The sequence below is a fragment of the Apis cerana genome, linkage group LG10, assembly GCF_029169275.1.
Source record: "Apis cerana isolate GH-2021 linkage group LG10, AcerK_1.0, whole genome shotgun sequence".
Classification (NCBI taxonomy): Eukaryota; Metazoa; Arthropoda; class Insecta; order Hymenoptera; family Apidae; genus Apis; species Apis cerana.
This window is the reverse complement of record NC_083861.1, coordinates 1,936,500-1,951,071: the sequence shown is the minus strand read 5'-3', so window position 1 is coordinate 1,951,071 and position 14,572 is coordinate 1,936,500.

Below are 14,572 nucleotides of genomic sequence, written 5' to 3'. Positions count from 1 at the left end.
GTCGAGCGTGAAACGTGCTGGACCACGGGCACGCAGCGATAAATGCAGGGATTAGCCAGGTTGTACGTTATCGAATCGAGTTTTATCGTTTCATGAGAAAGAAATCCAAGTAATATTGCATTGCCATCGTTTCGGATTAAGAATAAGGGATAGCGTGTCATAGGGATTTTTTTTTAGGGGAAAAAGTTGAGGTTAGGTTTTAAAAGCGTTAAAGTAATGATATATAATGGTGACTTTTTTTATTTCTACTAGATTTTAATTTAATATCAATGGAAAAATAAATATGATTGCTCCTTTGAAGGTAGGAATCGCACTCTTTTAAGAATATTTTAATTGAAAAATAATATACAATTCTGAAATATTTTTTATTTTTCTATTTAATTAGTAATAAGTAATTTAAAAAAATATTATATTTTCATAATTTCTGCGGTTATGTTAATAATTTTTGATATCAGGAGAATGGAATTGCAATAATAAGAAATTAATAAATTGAATAAAACGAAGGTAAAAGATCAAGAGGAAATATCTGCAAATTCTTAATAATATTCCTAATAATAATAAAAATCGAATTCTAGTTTGATATTCATTCCAGAGTTATTTTTTGCTAATTAAGATAATTAATTAACCAGAATTGAAATAATTTCTGTAATAAAATAACGGTACATTGTTTACATTGGCCAAAACTCATAATCATTTATAATATCAGAATGCATTAAATTAAAAAAAAAAAAAAAGAAGAAGAAAGAAAAAATTGAAAAATTATGAAGATCGCGATTCTTTTTAAATTCTGGAGAAAAAAAGAAGTAGCCTGTACATTATAGATTCATAACTGGTTTCGATTTAATCAGATGATTCAGGATATCAAGTGTCGTTCGAACTTAGCCTTGGATTTATCGTTGTGTCTAGATGAAATTTTCATTTATTCTAAACGAACACAGTCAGATGGAACGATACAGAAACGCGCATTCGATTCCAAAACTTGTAAATGGTGTCATCAGCGTTGCTATCTAACTGGTCAGATCATTATAAACTTTAGAATTTAATTCGTTTTCCAAAAGAGGATCGAAATAAAATCTCTCGAAAAAGAAACAGATTTTTAAGACAAACTTTACAAACAACAGGTTTCACTGTTACAAATTATTGTATTTTTAATCTAGTGTTTCTAAAATTTTGAAAATGTCCATATTGTATTCTAATTTATTCTTGAAATCGAGTTTTGTTTTCCCAATGAAATTTTCTTAATTGCTGAATTTACACAATTCTAATCAATACAAAATGGTAAAGTATACTCGTAACAGAATAAAAAAATACGATAAAAATAATTTTAAACAATTATAAATCTTGTTTTTAATTAAACTCAACCTTTTTAAGAAATTAATTAATTTTTAAGAAATTGATTAATAATATTTTAGGAAATATTAATGCAAATGTTTTAAATTTCCTTATTTCTTCAAAATTAGCGAAGAAAATATAGAAAAATATTCTTCAATTTTTTTAAATAAAATATTATTTTAAATATTATATAATATTATTCTAAATAAATATTAATCTACATTGAAACAATTAGTAGAATTTACATAATAGATTTTTCGAAAACGAAATTTCATATATTCTCCACATATCGTTTCATTGCAACATCTAAATTACAATTTGTCAACTTATAATTATTAAATATTTGAAAATAAGACAAAACTATATAACGTAATGAATACATGTGAAACTGAGGAATTACAACGACATAATCCAAAATATAATCCAAAAGTTAATTGCAAAGCGTTCCTCTCGTAACTTCGATTAATCTCGCGAGAGAAAGCGTGGATCTGCACTCGTCGTCGAGAAGGGTTGACCGTGATGCATCAGTGTATCAGCACGTCGTCCAGGTCCAGTCATATCAGTTTGGCGATCTCTGGACGATTTGTCAGCGGTCGGCCGGCCGTGTAGCAGCTTATCAAATATATATCGAACACCGCTCCTATCGTGTATTTACTGCAGTCTCCGATGAGCTTACGTGTACGCGTGCACGTTCTCCCTGAATTCGATCAATAGACGCAATCGAATGATCGAGATATTGTATTAGGAAAATATGATATAAAAGGATATCGATCGAAAAATTTTTCTAAGAATTGTCAAAAATTCTTGGAAAATTCTTGGAAATGGAGATCAAATACTTGGAATATCTAAAATTCTATGATGTCAAATTCCTGAAATTATCGAAAATCATGGTAAGTTTATAGTTTAGAAAATAATTAGATTTAATTAATATCTTTTAATATCTTTAATATCTTTTAATCTGGTTTTTTATTATATATGGCTTAAAACTTTTTTTATAGAGAATATCGTGCTACATCGACTGGTGCATTAAAAATTATACGATTTAAAGAAGTAAAATTGATGTTGATAATTTTTCTACGAGATCAAAAAAACAAAAAAAACGGAGTACATTAGAACAGCCATTTCGAAACCATTCAACTTTTATTTCAAGCATTTTTTAATATTTTCAAAAATAACATAAATGCATACTAAATTAATTGTGAATTAGAAAATATGTAATTTTAATTGTAAATTATATTCAATAAAGATTAATTTTCAATAAATAAATGAGTTTTTTATTTAAGAAACATTTATTCCTAAACCTATTCCTATTCCTTCCATTCCTTTAGAATTAAGTGAATTAAAATTAAAAGTGTTAAGTATAAAAAAAGTGAGTGTATTTTTAATTATTATATTATATTATATTATATTATATTATAAGTATAAGCCGAAATGTAACTAAATCAATTGTTAATTAAAAAATATGTATCATTAATTGTAAATTATATTCAATAAATATTATTTTTTAATAAATAAATGAGTTCTTTATTTAAAAAACATTCCTAAACCTATATTCGTTCCAATCCTTTAGATTTAAGTAAAATGTTAAAAAATGATTATTGAAAACATAAAAACTTTGCAAGGTGAGTATGAAAAAGGTAAGTATAAGGTAAGTATAATTACACTTTTATTCCTAACATTTATTCCTAAACCTATATTCCTTCCAATCCTTTAGATTTAAGTAAAATGTTAAAAAATGATTATTGAAAACATAAAAACTTTGCAAGGTGAATATGAAAAAGGTAAGTATAAGGTAAGTATAATTTCCTTTTTGAATTGCATTGAATTTACAAAAATTTTCGAAAATTTAAATCCTTGGCGCTGAAATTTCGGTTTGTTTGCAAATACTGGTCTGTTTATTTACATTTCCAATGTTTATTTACATTTTTCAATGTTTATTTACATTTTCGGACTGTTTATTTATATTTCCAATGTTTATTTACATTTTTCAATGTTTATTTACATTCTGGGTTTGTTTATTTACATTTTTCAATGTTTATTTACATTCTGGGTTTGTTTATTTACATTTTTCAATGTTTATTTACATTCTAGGTTTGTTTATTTACATTTTCCAATGTTTATTTACATTTTTCAATGTTTATTTACATTTTTCAATGTTTATTTACATTCTGGGTTTGTTTATTTACATTTTTCAATGTTTATTTACATTTTCCAATGTTTATTTACATTTTTCAATGTTTATTTACATTCTGGGTTTGTTTATTTACATTTTTCAATGTTTATTTACATTCTGGATTTGTTTATTTACATTTTTCAATGTTTATTTACATTCTAGGTTTGTTTATTTACATTTTCCAATGTTTATTTACATTTTTCAATGTTTATTTACATTTTTCAATGTTTATTTACATTCTAGGTTTGTTTATTTACATTCTAGGTTTGTTTATTTACATTTTCCAATGTTTATTTACATTTTTCAATGTTTATTTACATTCTAGGTTTGTTTATTTACATTTCCAATGTTTATTTACATAAAATTTTCGAAATTTTTGAAATTTTAAAGCGCTGGCGTCAAAATTTCGGTTTGTTTACAAACATTGGTTTGTTTATTTACATTTTCAATGTTTATTTACATTCTAGGTTTGTTTATTTACATTTCCAATGTTTATTTACATAAAATTTTCGAAATTTTCAAAATTTTAAAGCGCTGGCGTCAAAATTTTGGTTTGTTTACAAACATTGGTTTGTTTATTTACATTTTCAATGTTTATTTACATTCTGGGTTTGTTTATTTACATTTCCAATGTTTATTTATATAGAATTTTCGAAAATTTAAGGCGCTGGCGCTAAAATTTCGGTTTGTTTACAAACATTGGTTTGTTTATTTACATTTTCAATGTTTATTTACATTCTGGGTTTGTTTATTTACATTTCCAATGTTTATTTACATAGAATTTCCAAAAATTTAAGGCCTTGGCGCTAAAATTTCGATTTGTTTATAAACATTGGTTTGTTTATTTACATTTTCAATGTTTATTTACATTCTGGGTTTGTTTATTTACATTTCCAATGTTTATTTACATAGAATTTTCGAAAATTTAAGGCTTTGGCGCTAAAATTTCGGTGTGTTTACAAATATTGGTCTGTTTATTTACATTTTCAATGTTTATTTACATTTTGGGTTTGTTTATTTACATTTCAAATGTTTATTTACATAGAATTTTCGAATGTTTTCAAAAATTATTTGTAAAATACTTACCTCTACTTACCTTATATTACTTACCTTTTTATCGCTAATTAATTGTTGTAATTTTTTCAACAGTTCTCTTAATTCTAAAGGTTTAGGAATATAGGAACACAGGAATGTTCTGGATTAAGGAATGTGGATAATAGGAGTATAGGAACATAGGAAAATTCAGGATGGAAAAATATGGATAATAAGGATATAGAAATATTAAGGATTAATGAATATGGATAATAGAAAAATGGGATAATTCAGGATGGAAAAATATGAATAACAGGAATATAGAAATACAAGAATATTAATAATTAAGGAATATGGATAATGGAAATAGAAACACAGGAATATTCAGGATGGAGAAATATAGATAATAGGAATATAGAAACATAGGATAAAGGAATATAATAGGAGTATATATATTATATACTTACCTTTTTAAAGTTATTGCTTTCTGCATTAATATAAATATTTTTGAACAATTTTCTTAATTCTAGAAATACTTACCTCTACTTATCATTCAATTATTTATTATTTCATTATTTTTATGACTGTTTTTTATGGCGCTAAAAATTTGTTAAATTTAGAAAACATTATGTATACCATTTAGATATTTACTACATTATCATTTCAAGCTTCTTATTTTGACACAAATTAATTGATTCTTCTTTCACCTAAGTTGATAGGAGTATTTTTGAAAGTTTTTAGAAATGAGCTCAATTCTCTGGAATCTCCGAAAATTCGAGAAATACTGTCAAAATATGGAAAATTTCTAAATAATCGAACTAATAAATATTAATCATATATTGTTTACATACTTACATTTTTTACATTTTTTCCTAATGCTGCCATTGTTTCAGAGACTTAAAACATTTTTTCCCACAGAATACACATATCTATATTTACATCTTTTATACTTATGTTCAGTTACAGAGATTTTCAGTGCCTTTTAGTTATTTTAATAATTATTAAATAATTCAGGAATACTCAATACTGTATTTCTATTATTTAGAATATCTTGTTCGTCTTTAATAATAATAAAATAAAATTATTAAAATAACATAATATAATTAAAATAATATTAAAAAGTCCTTAAAATGAAAGTTAAATGGTTTCGAAAGAGTCTAATTATTTTTTTAAATAAAGAATCGTAAAGACTTAATAAAAGTGAATGTTGTTTTTTTAAATAGAAGTGTACACTTTTTAATACATCAGTTGATGTATCTAGGCGTTCTCTATAGAAAAGTATTAAAGCGTATACAGCAAAAAACTTATAGTATTGAAAATAATTAAGTTTAATTAAATATCTTTTAAACTAATGGTTTTTTACTACATATGGCTTAAACCTTTTTTATAGAGAATATCGTGATACATCCATTGGTGCATTAAAAATTATAGAATAGCGTTTAAAGAAATAAAATTAACATCGATAACTTTTTTACGAGTCGACCTACGAAAAAACTGAGGTCACCAGAATATAGTCCATTCGAAGCCATTCAACTTTCATTCGAACCATTTTTTAATATTATGAAGAATAAACGAGATATTTAAGAAAAAAGACTAATTTCGAAATTCCCTGAGCGATAGAAAAATTTTTGTCCAAAAATTCGACTTTGTATTAGGAGAACATGATACGATAGGAGGTCGATCGAAAAATTTTTCCAAGAAATGACGTCAAATTCTGAGAATTTTTAAAATTCTTGGAACTGGGGACAAATTCTTGGAATTATAGACCGAATGAACGAAATTTTACTTCGATCTTTCTTTCTATCAGGAGAATATAATTTAAAAGGAGTTTTTTCACAATTGTCGTATATCCACCGTTCCCCCACTCACTTTTTTACCATTTATCTTATCGTTGCCATTTTTCTAGAGTTGTGAGACATTTTTTTTCGCAATATATATACAAATTTAGATATTTGCTCCTTGCATACAAGTCGTCTGCCACTTTTAGTTCGTTTTTATCATTTTTTTATATTTTTAACACTTCCAAGATTGTATTCCTCTTATTTGAAATTTCTCGATAATTTTTAATACACCATTGCATAAAACGATGCACCGGGTGTCCGAACAGTATTACCTGATATATGTCGCTTGTTTTTGGAAATATTAAAAAATGTTTCGAATAAAGGTTGAATGGTTTCGTGGGTGGCACGTCCTGTTGCTATTTATTTTTATATACTGAAGCATAAAGGATTTATAAAAGTGAATGATGTTTTTAAATAGAGATATACACTTTTAATACTCCAATTGATGCATCTAGACGTTCTCTATAAAAAGTATTAAGACGTATACAGCAAAAAACGTATGGTTTTTAAAATAATTAAATTTATTTAAATATCTCTCGAACTAATGGTTTTTTACTACATATGGCTTAAACCTTTTTATAGAGAATATCGTGATACATCCATTGGTGCATTAAAAATTATAGAATAGCGTTTAAAGAAATAAAATTAACATCGATAACTTTTTTACGAGTCGACCTACGAAAAACTGAGGTCACCAGAATATAGTCCATTCGAAGCCATTCAACTTTCATTCGAACCATTTTTAATATTATGAAGAATAAACGAGATATTTAAGAAAAAGACTAATTTCGAAATTCCCTGAGCGATAGAAAAATTTTTGTCCAAAAATTCGACTTTGTATTAGGAGAACATGATACGATAGGAGGTCGATCGAAAAATTTTTCCAAGAAATGACGTCAAATTCTGAGAATTTTTAAAATTCTTGGAACTGGGGACAAATTCTTGGAATTATAGACCGAATGAACGAAATTTTACTTCGATCTTTCTTTCTATCAGGAGAATATAATTTAAAAGGAGTTTTTTCACAATTGTCGTATATCCACCGTTCCCCCACTCACTTTTTTACCATTTATCTTATCGTTGCCATTTTTCTAGAGTTGTGAGACATTTTTTTTCGCAATATATATACAAATTTAGATATTTGCTCCTTGCATACACGTCGTCTGCCACTTTTAGTTCGTTTTTATCATTTTTTATATTTTTAACACTTCCAAGATTGTATTCCTCTTATTTGAAATTTCTCGATAATTTTTAATACACCATTGCATAAAACGATGCACCGGGTGTCCGAACAGTATTATATATGTCGCTTGTTTTTGGAAATATTAAAAAATGTTTCGAATAAAGGTTGAATGGTTTCGTGGGTGGCACGTCCTGTTGCTATTTATTTTTTTATATACTGAAGCATAAAGGATTTATAAAAGTGAATGATGTTTTTTTAAATAGAGATATACACTTTTTAATACTCCAATTGATGCATCTAGACGTTCTCTATAAAAAAGTATTAAGACGTATACAGCAAAAAACGTATGGTTTTTAAAATAATTAAATTTATTTAAATATCTCTCGAACTAATGGTTTTTTACTACATATGGCTTAAACCTTTTTTATAGAGAATATCGTGATACATCCATTGGTGCATTAAAAATTATAGAATAGCGTTTAAAGAAATAAAATTAACATCGATAACTTTTTTACGAGTCGACCTACGAAAAAACTGAGGTCACCAGAATATAGTCCATTCGAAGCCATTCAACTTTCATTCGAACCATTTTTTAATATTATGAAGAATAAACGAGATATTTAAGAAAAAAGACTAATTTCGAAATTCCCTGAGCGATAGAAAAATTTTTGTCCAAAAATTCGACTTTGTATTAGGAGAACATGATACGATAGGAGGTCAGTCAGAAAATTTTTCCAAATGACGTCTAAATTCTTGAGAATTTTTAAAATTCTCTTAGGAGCTGGGGGACAAATTACTTGGAATTATAGACCAGAATGAACATTTTTGCTGAGTGATCTTTCTTTCTATCAGAATATAATTTAGGGAGTTTTTCTACAATTAAGTATATCCGCGATTCCCATCACTTTTACATTTATCTTATCGTTGCCATTTTCTAAGAGTTGTGAAGACATTTTTCGCCTTATCTGTGCCACGATTTTGATTCAACAACATGCATTAAGCATCATTTCTTCTAGTTAAAAGCCAAGACCATTGTCTTTGAAGTTTCTCCACATTGTTTGTGTTTTATTGCGTAAACATTGCTTTGATTGTTTGAAATGTTCCATAATTGTGTTTCTGTTTTTGGAAATATTAAAAATCAAACACGAACAAGTTGATGGTTTCGTGGGTAGCACGTCCTGTTGCTATTTAATTTTTTATATACTGAAGCATAAAGTTTTATAAAGTGAATGATGTTTTTAATGAGATATACACTTTTAATATAATTGATGCATCTAGACATTCTATAAAAGTATTAAGACAGCCTTATACAACCAAAAAACGTATGGTTTTTAAAATAATTAAATTTATTTAAATATCTCTCGAACTAATGGTTTTTTACTACATATGGCTTAAACCTTTTTTATAGAGAATATCGTGATACATCCATTGGTGCATTAAAAATTATAGAATAGCGTTTAAAGAAATAAAATTAACATCGATAACTTTTTTACGAGTCGACCTACGAAAAAACTGAGGTCACCAGAATATAGTCCATTCGAAGCCATTCAACTTTCATTCGAACCATTTTTTAATATTATGAAGAATAAACGAGATATTTAAGAAAAAAGACTAATTTCGAAATTCCCTGAGCGATAGAAAAATTTTTGTCCAAAAATTCGACTTTGTATTAGGAGAACATGATACGATAGGAGGTCGATCGAAAAATTTTTCCAAGAAATGACGTCAAATTCTGAGAATTTTTAAAATTCTTGGAACTGGGGACAAATTCTTGGAATTATAGACCGAATGAACGAAATTTTACTTCGATCTTTCTTTCTATCAGGAGAATATAATTTAAAAGGAGTTTTTTCACAATTGTCGTATATCCACCGTTCCCCCACTCACTTTTTACCATTTATCTTATCGTTGCCATTTTTCTAGAGTTGTGAGACATTTTTTCGCAATATATATACAAATTTAGATATTTGCTCCTTGCATACACGTCGTCTGCCAATTTTAGTTCGTTTTTTATCATTTTTTTATATTTTTTAACACTTCCAAGATTGTATTCCTCTTATTTGAAATTTCTCGATAATTTTTAATACACCATTGCATAAAACGATGCACCGGGTGTCCGAACAGTATTACCTGATATATGTCGCTTGTTTTTGGAAATATTAAAAAATGTTTCGAATAAAGGTTGAATGGTTTCGTGGGTGGCACGTCCTGTTGCTATTTAATTTTTTATATACTGAAGCATAAAGGATTTATAAAAGTGAATGATGTTTTTTTAAATAGAGATATACACTTTTTAATACTCCAATTGATGCATCTAGACGTTCTCTATAAAAAAGTATTAAGACGTATACAGCAAAAAACGTATGGTTTTTAAAATAATTAAATTTATTTAAATATCTCTCGAACTAATGGTTTTTTACTACATATGGCTTAAACCTTTTTTATAGAGAATATCGTGATACATCCATTGGTGCATTAAAAATTATAGAATAGCGTTTAAAGAAATAAAATTAACATCGATAACTTTTTACGAGTCGACCTACGAAAAACTGAGGTCACCAGAATATAGTCCATTCGAAGCCATTCAACTTTCATTCGAACCATTTTTAATATTATGAAGAATAAACGAGATATTTAAGAAAAAGACTAATTTCGAAATTCCCTGAGCGATAGAAAAATTTTTGTCCAAAAATTCGACTTTGTATTAGGAGAACATGATACGATAGGAGGTCGATCGAAAAATTTTTCCAAGAAATGACGTCAAATTCTGAGAATTTTTAAAATTCTTGGAACTGGGGACAAATTCTTGGAATTATAGACCGAATGAACGAAATTTTACTTCGATCTTTCTTTCTATCAGGAGAATATAATTTAAAAGGAGTTTTTTCACAATTGTCGTATATCCACCGTTCCCCACTCACTTTTTACCATTTATCTTATCGTTGCCATTTTTCTAGAGTTGTGAGACATTTTTTCGCAATATATATACAAATTTAGATATTTGCTCCTTGCATACACGTCGTCTGCCACTTTTAGTTCGTTTTTATCATTTTTTTATATTTTTTAACACTTCCAAGATTGTATTCCTCTTATTTGAAATTTCTCGATAATTTTTAATACACCATTGCATAAAACGATGCACCGGGTGTCCGAACAGTATTACCTGATATATGTCGCTTGTTTTTGGAAATATTAAAAATGTTTCGAATAAAGGTTGAATGGTTTCGTGGGTGGCACGTCCTGTTGCTATTTAATTTTTTATATACTGAAGCATAAAGGATTTATAAAAGTGAATGATGTTTTTTAAATAGAGATATACACTTTTAATACTCCAATTGATGCATCTAGACGTTCTCTATAAAAAAGTATTAAGACGTATACAGCAAAAAACGTATGGTTTTTAAAATAATTAAATTTATTTAAATATCTCTCGAACTAATGGTTTTTTACTACATATGGCTTAAACCTTTTTTATAGAGAATATCGTGATACATCCATTGGTGCATTAAAAATTATAGAATAGCGTTTAAAGAAATAAAATTAACATCGATAACTTTTTTACGAGTCGACCTACGAAAAACTGAGGTCACCAGAATATAGTCCATTCGAAGCCATTCAACTTTCATTCGAACCATTTTTTAATATTATGAAGAATAAACGAGATATTTAAGAAAAAGACTAATTTCGAAATTCCCTGAGCGATAGAAAAATTTTTGTCCAAAAATTCGACTTTGTATTAGGAGAACATGATACGATAGGAGGTCGATCGAAAAATTTTTCCAAGAAATGACGTCAAATTCTGAGAATTTTTAAAATTCTTGGAACTGGGGACAAATTCTTGGAATTATAGACCGAATGAACGAAATTTTACTTCGATCTTTCTTTCTATCAGGAGAATATAATTTAAAAGGAGTTTTTTCACAATTGTCGTATATCCACCGTTCCCCCACTCACTTTTTTACCATTTATCTTATCGTTGCCATTTTTCTAGAGTTGTGAGACATTTTTTTTCGCAATATATATACAAATTTAGATATTTGCTCCTTGCATACACGTCGTCTGCCACTTTTAGTTCGTTTTTATCATTTTTTTATATTTTTTAACACTTCCAAGATTGTATTCCTCTTATTTGAAATTTCTCGATAATTTTTAATACACCATTGCATAAAACGATGCACCGGGTGTCCGAACAGTATTACCTGATATATGTCGCTTGTTTTTGGAAATATTAAAAAATGTTTCGAATAAAGGTTGAATGGTTTCGTGGGTGGCACGTCCTGTTGCTATTTATTTTTTTATATACTGAAGCATAAAGGATTTATAAAAGTGAATGATGTTTTTTTAAATAGAGATATACACTTTTTAATACTCCAATTGATGCATCTAGACGTTCTCTATAAAAAAGTATTAAGACGTATACAGCAAAAAACGTATGGTTTTTAAAATAATTAAATTTATTTAAATATCTCTCGAACTAATGGTTTTTTACTACATATGGCTTAAACCTTTTTATAGAGAATATCGTGATACATCCATTGGTGCATTAAAAATTATAGAATAGCGTTTAAAGAAATAAAATTAACATCGATAACTTTTTTACGAGTCGACCTACGAAAAAACTGAGGTCACCAGAATATAGTCCATTCGAAGCCATTCAACTTTCATTCGAACCATTTTTTAATATTATGAAGAATAAACGAGATATTTAAGAAAAAAAATAATTTCGAAATTCCCTGAGCGATAGAAAAATTTTTGTCCAAAAATTCGACTTTGTATTAGGAGAACATGATACGATAGGAGGTCGATCGAAAAATTTTTCCAAGAAATGACGTCAAATTCTGAGAATTTTTAAAATTCTTGGAACTGGGGACAAATTCTTGGAATTATAGACCGAATGAACGAAATTTTACTTCGATCTTTCTTTCTATCAGGAGAATATAATTTAAAAGGAGTTTTTTCACAATTGTCGTATATCCACCGTTCCCCCACTCACTTTTTTACCATTTATCTTATCGTTGCCATTTTTCTAGAGTTGTGAGACATTTTTTCGCAATATATATACAAATTTAGATATTTGCTCCTTGCATACACGTCGTCTGCCACTTTTAGTTCGTTTTTTATCATTTTTTTATATTTTAACACTTCCAAGATTGTATTCCTCTTATTTGAAATTTCTCGATAATTTTTAATACACCATTGCATAAAACGATGCACCGGGTGTCCGAACAGTATTACCTGATATATGTCGCTTGTTTTTGGAAATATTAAAAATGTTTCGAATAAAGGTTGAATGGTTTCGTGGGTGGCACGTCCTGTTGCTATTTAATTTTTTATATACTGAAGCATAAAGGATTTATAAAAGTGAATGATGTTTTTTTAAATAGAGATATACACTTTTTAATACTCCAATTGATGCATCTAGACGTTCTCTATAAAAAAGTATTAAGACGTATACAGCAAAAAACGTATGGTTTTTAAAATAATTAAATTTATTTAAATATCTCTCGAACTAATGGTTTTTTACTACATATGGCTTAAACCTTTTTATAGAGAATATCGTGATACATCCATTGGTGCATTAAAAATTATAGAATAGCGTTTAAAGAAATAAAATTAACATCGATAACTTTTTTACGAGTCGACCTACGAAAAAACTGAGGTCACCAGAATATAGTCCATTCGAAGCCATTCAACTTTCATTCGAACCATTTTTTAATATTATGAAGAATAAACGAGATATTTAAGAAAAAAGACTAATTTCGAAATTCCCTGAGCGATAGAAAAATTTTTGTCCAAAAATTCGACTTTGTATTAGGAGAACATGATACGATAGGAGGTCGATCGAAAAATTTTTCCAAGAAATGACGTCAAATTCTGAGAATTTTTAAAATTCTTGGAACTGGGGACAAATTCTTGGAATTATAGACCGAATGAACGAAATTTTACTTCGATCTTTCTTTCTATCAGGAGAATATAATTTAAAAGGAGTTTTTCACAATTGTCGTATATCCACCGTTCCCCCACTCACTTTTTACCATTTATCTTATCGTTGCCATTTTTCTAGTGTTGTGAGACATTTTTTTTCGCAATATATATACAAATTTAGATATTTGCTCCTTGCATACACGTCGTCTGCCACTTTTAGTTCGTTTTTTATCATTTTTTTATATTTTTTAACACTTCCAAGATTGTATTCCTCTTATTTGAAATTTCTCGATAATTTTTAATACACCATTGCATAAAACGATGCACCGGGTGTCCGAACAGTATTACCTGATATATGTCGCTTGTTTTTGGAAATATTAAAAATGTTTCGAATAAAGGTTGAATGGTTTCGTGGGTGGCACGTCCTGTTGCTATTTATTTTTTATATACTGAAGCATAAAGGATTTATAAAAGTGAATGATGTTTTTTTAAATAGAGATATACACTTTTTAATACTCCAATTGATGCATCTAGACGTTCTCTATAAAAAAGTATTAAGACGTATACAGCAAAAAACGTATGGTTTTTAAAATAATTAAATTTATTTAAATATCTCTCGAACTAATGGTTTTTTACTACATATGGCTTAAACCTTTTTTATAGAGAATATCGTGATACATCCATTGGTGCATTAAAAATTATAGAATAGCGTTTAAAGAAATAAAATTAACATCGATAACTTTTTTACGAGTCGACCTACGAAAAAACTGAGGTCACCAGAATATAGTCCATTCGAAGCCATTCAACTTTCATTCGAACCATTTTTTAATATTATGAAGAATAAACGAGATATTTAAGAAAAAAGACTAATTTCGAAATTCCCTGAGCGATAGAAAAATTTTTGTCCAAAAATTCGACTTTGTATTAGGAGAACATGATACGATAGGAGGTCGATCGAAAAATTTTTCCAAGAAATGACGTCAAATTCTGAGAATTTTTAAAATTCTTGGAACTGGGGACAAATTCTTGGAATTATAGACCGAATGAACGAAATTTTACTTCGATCTTTCTTTCTATCAGGAGAAT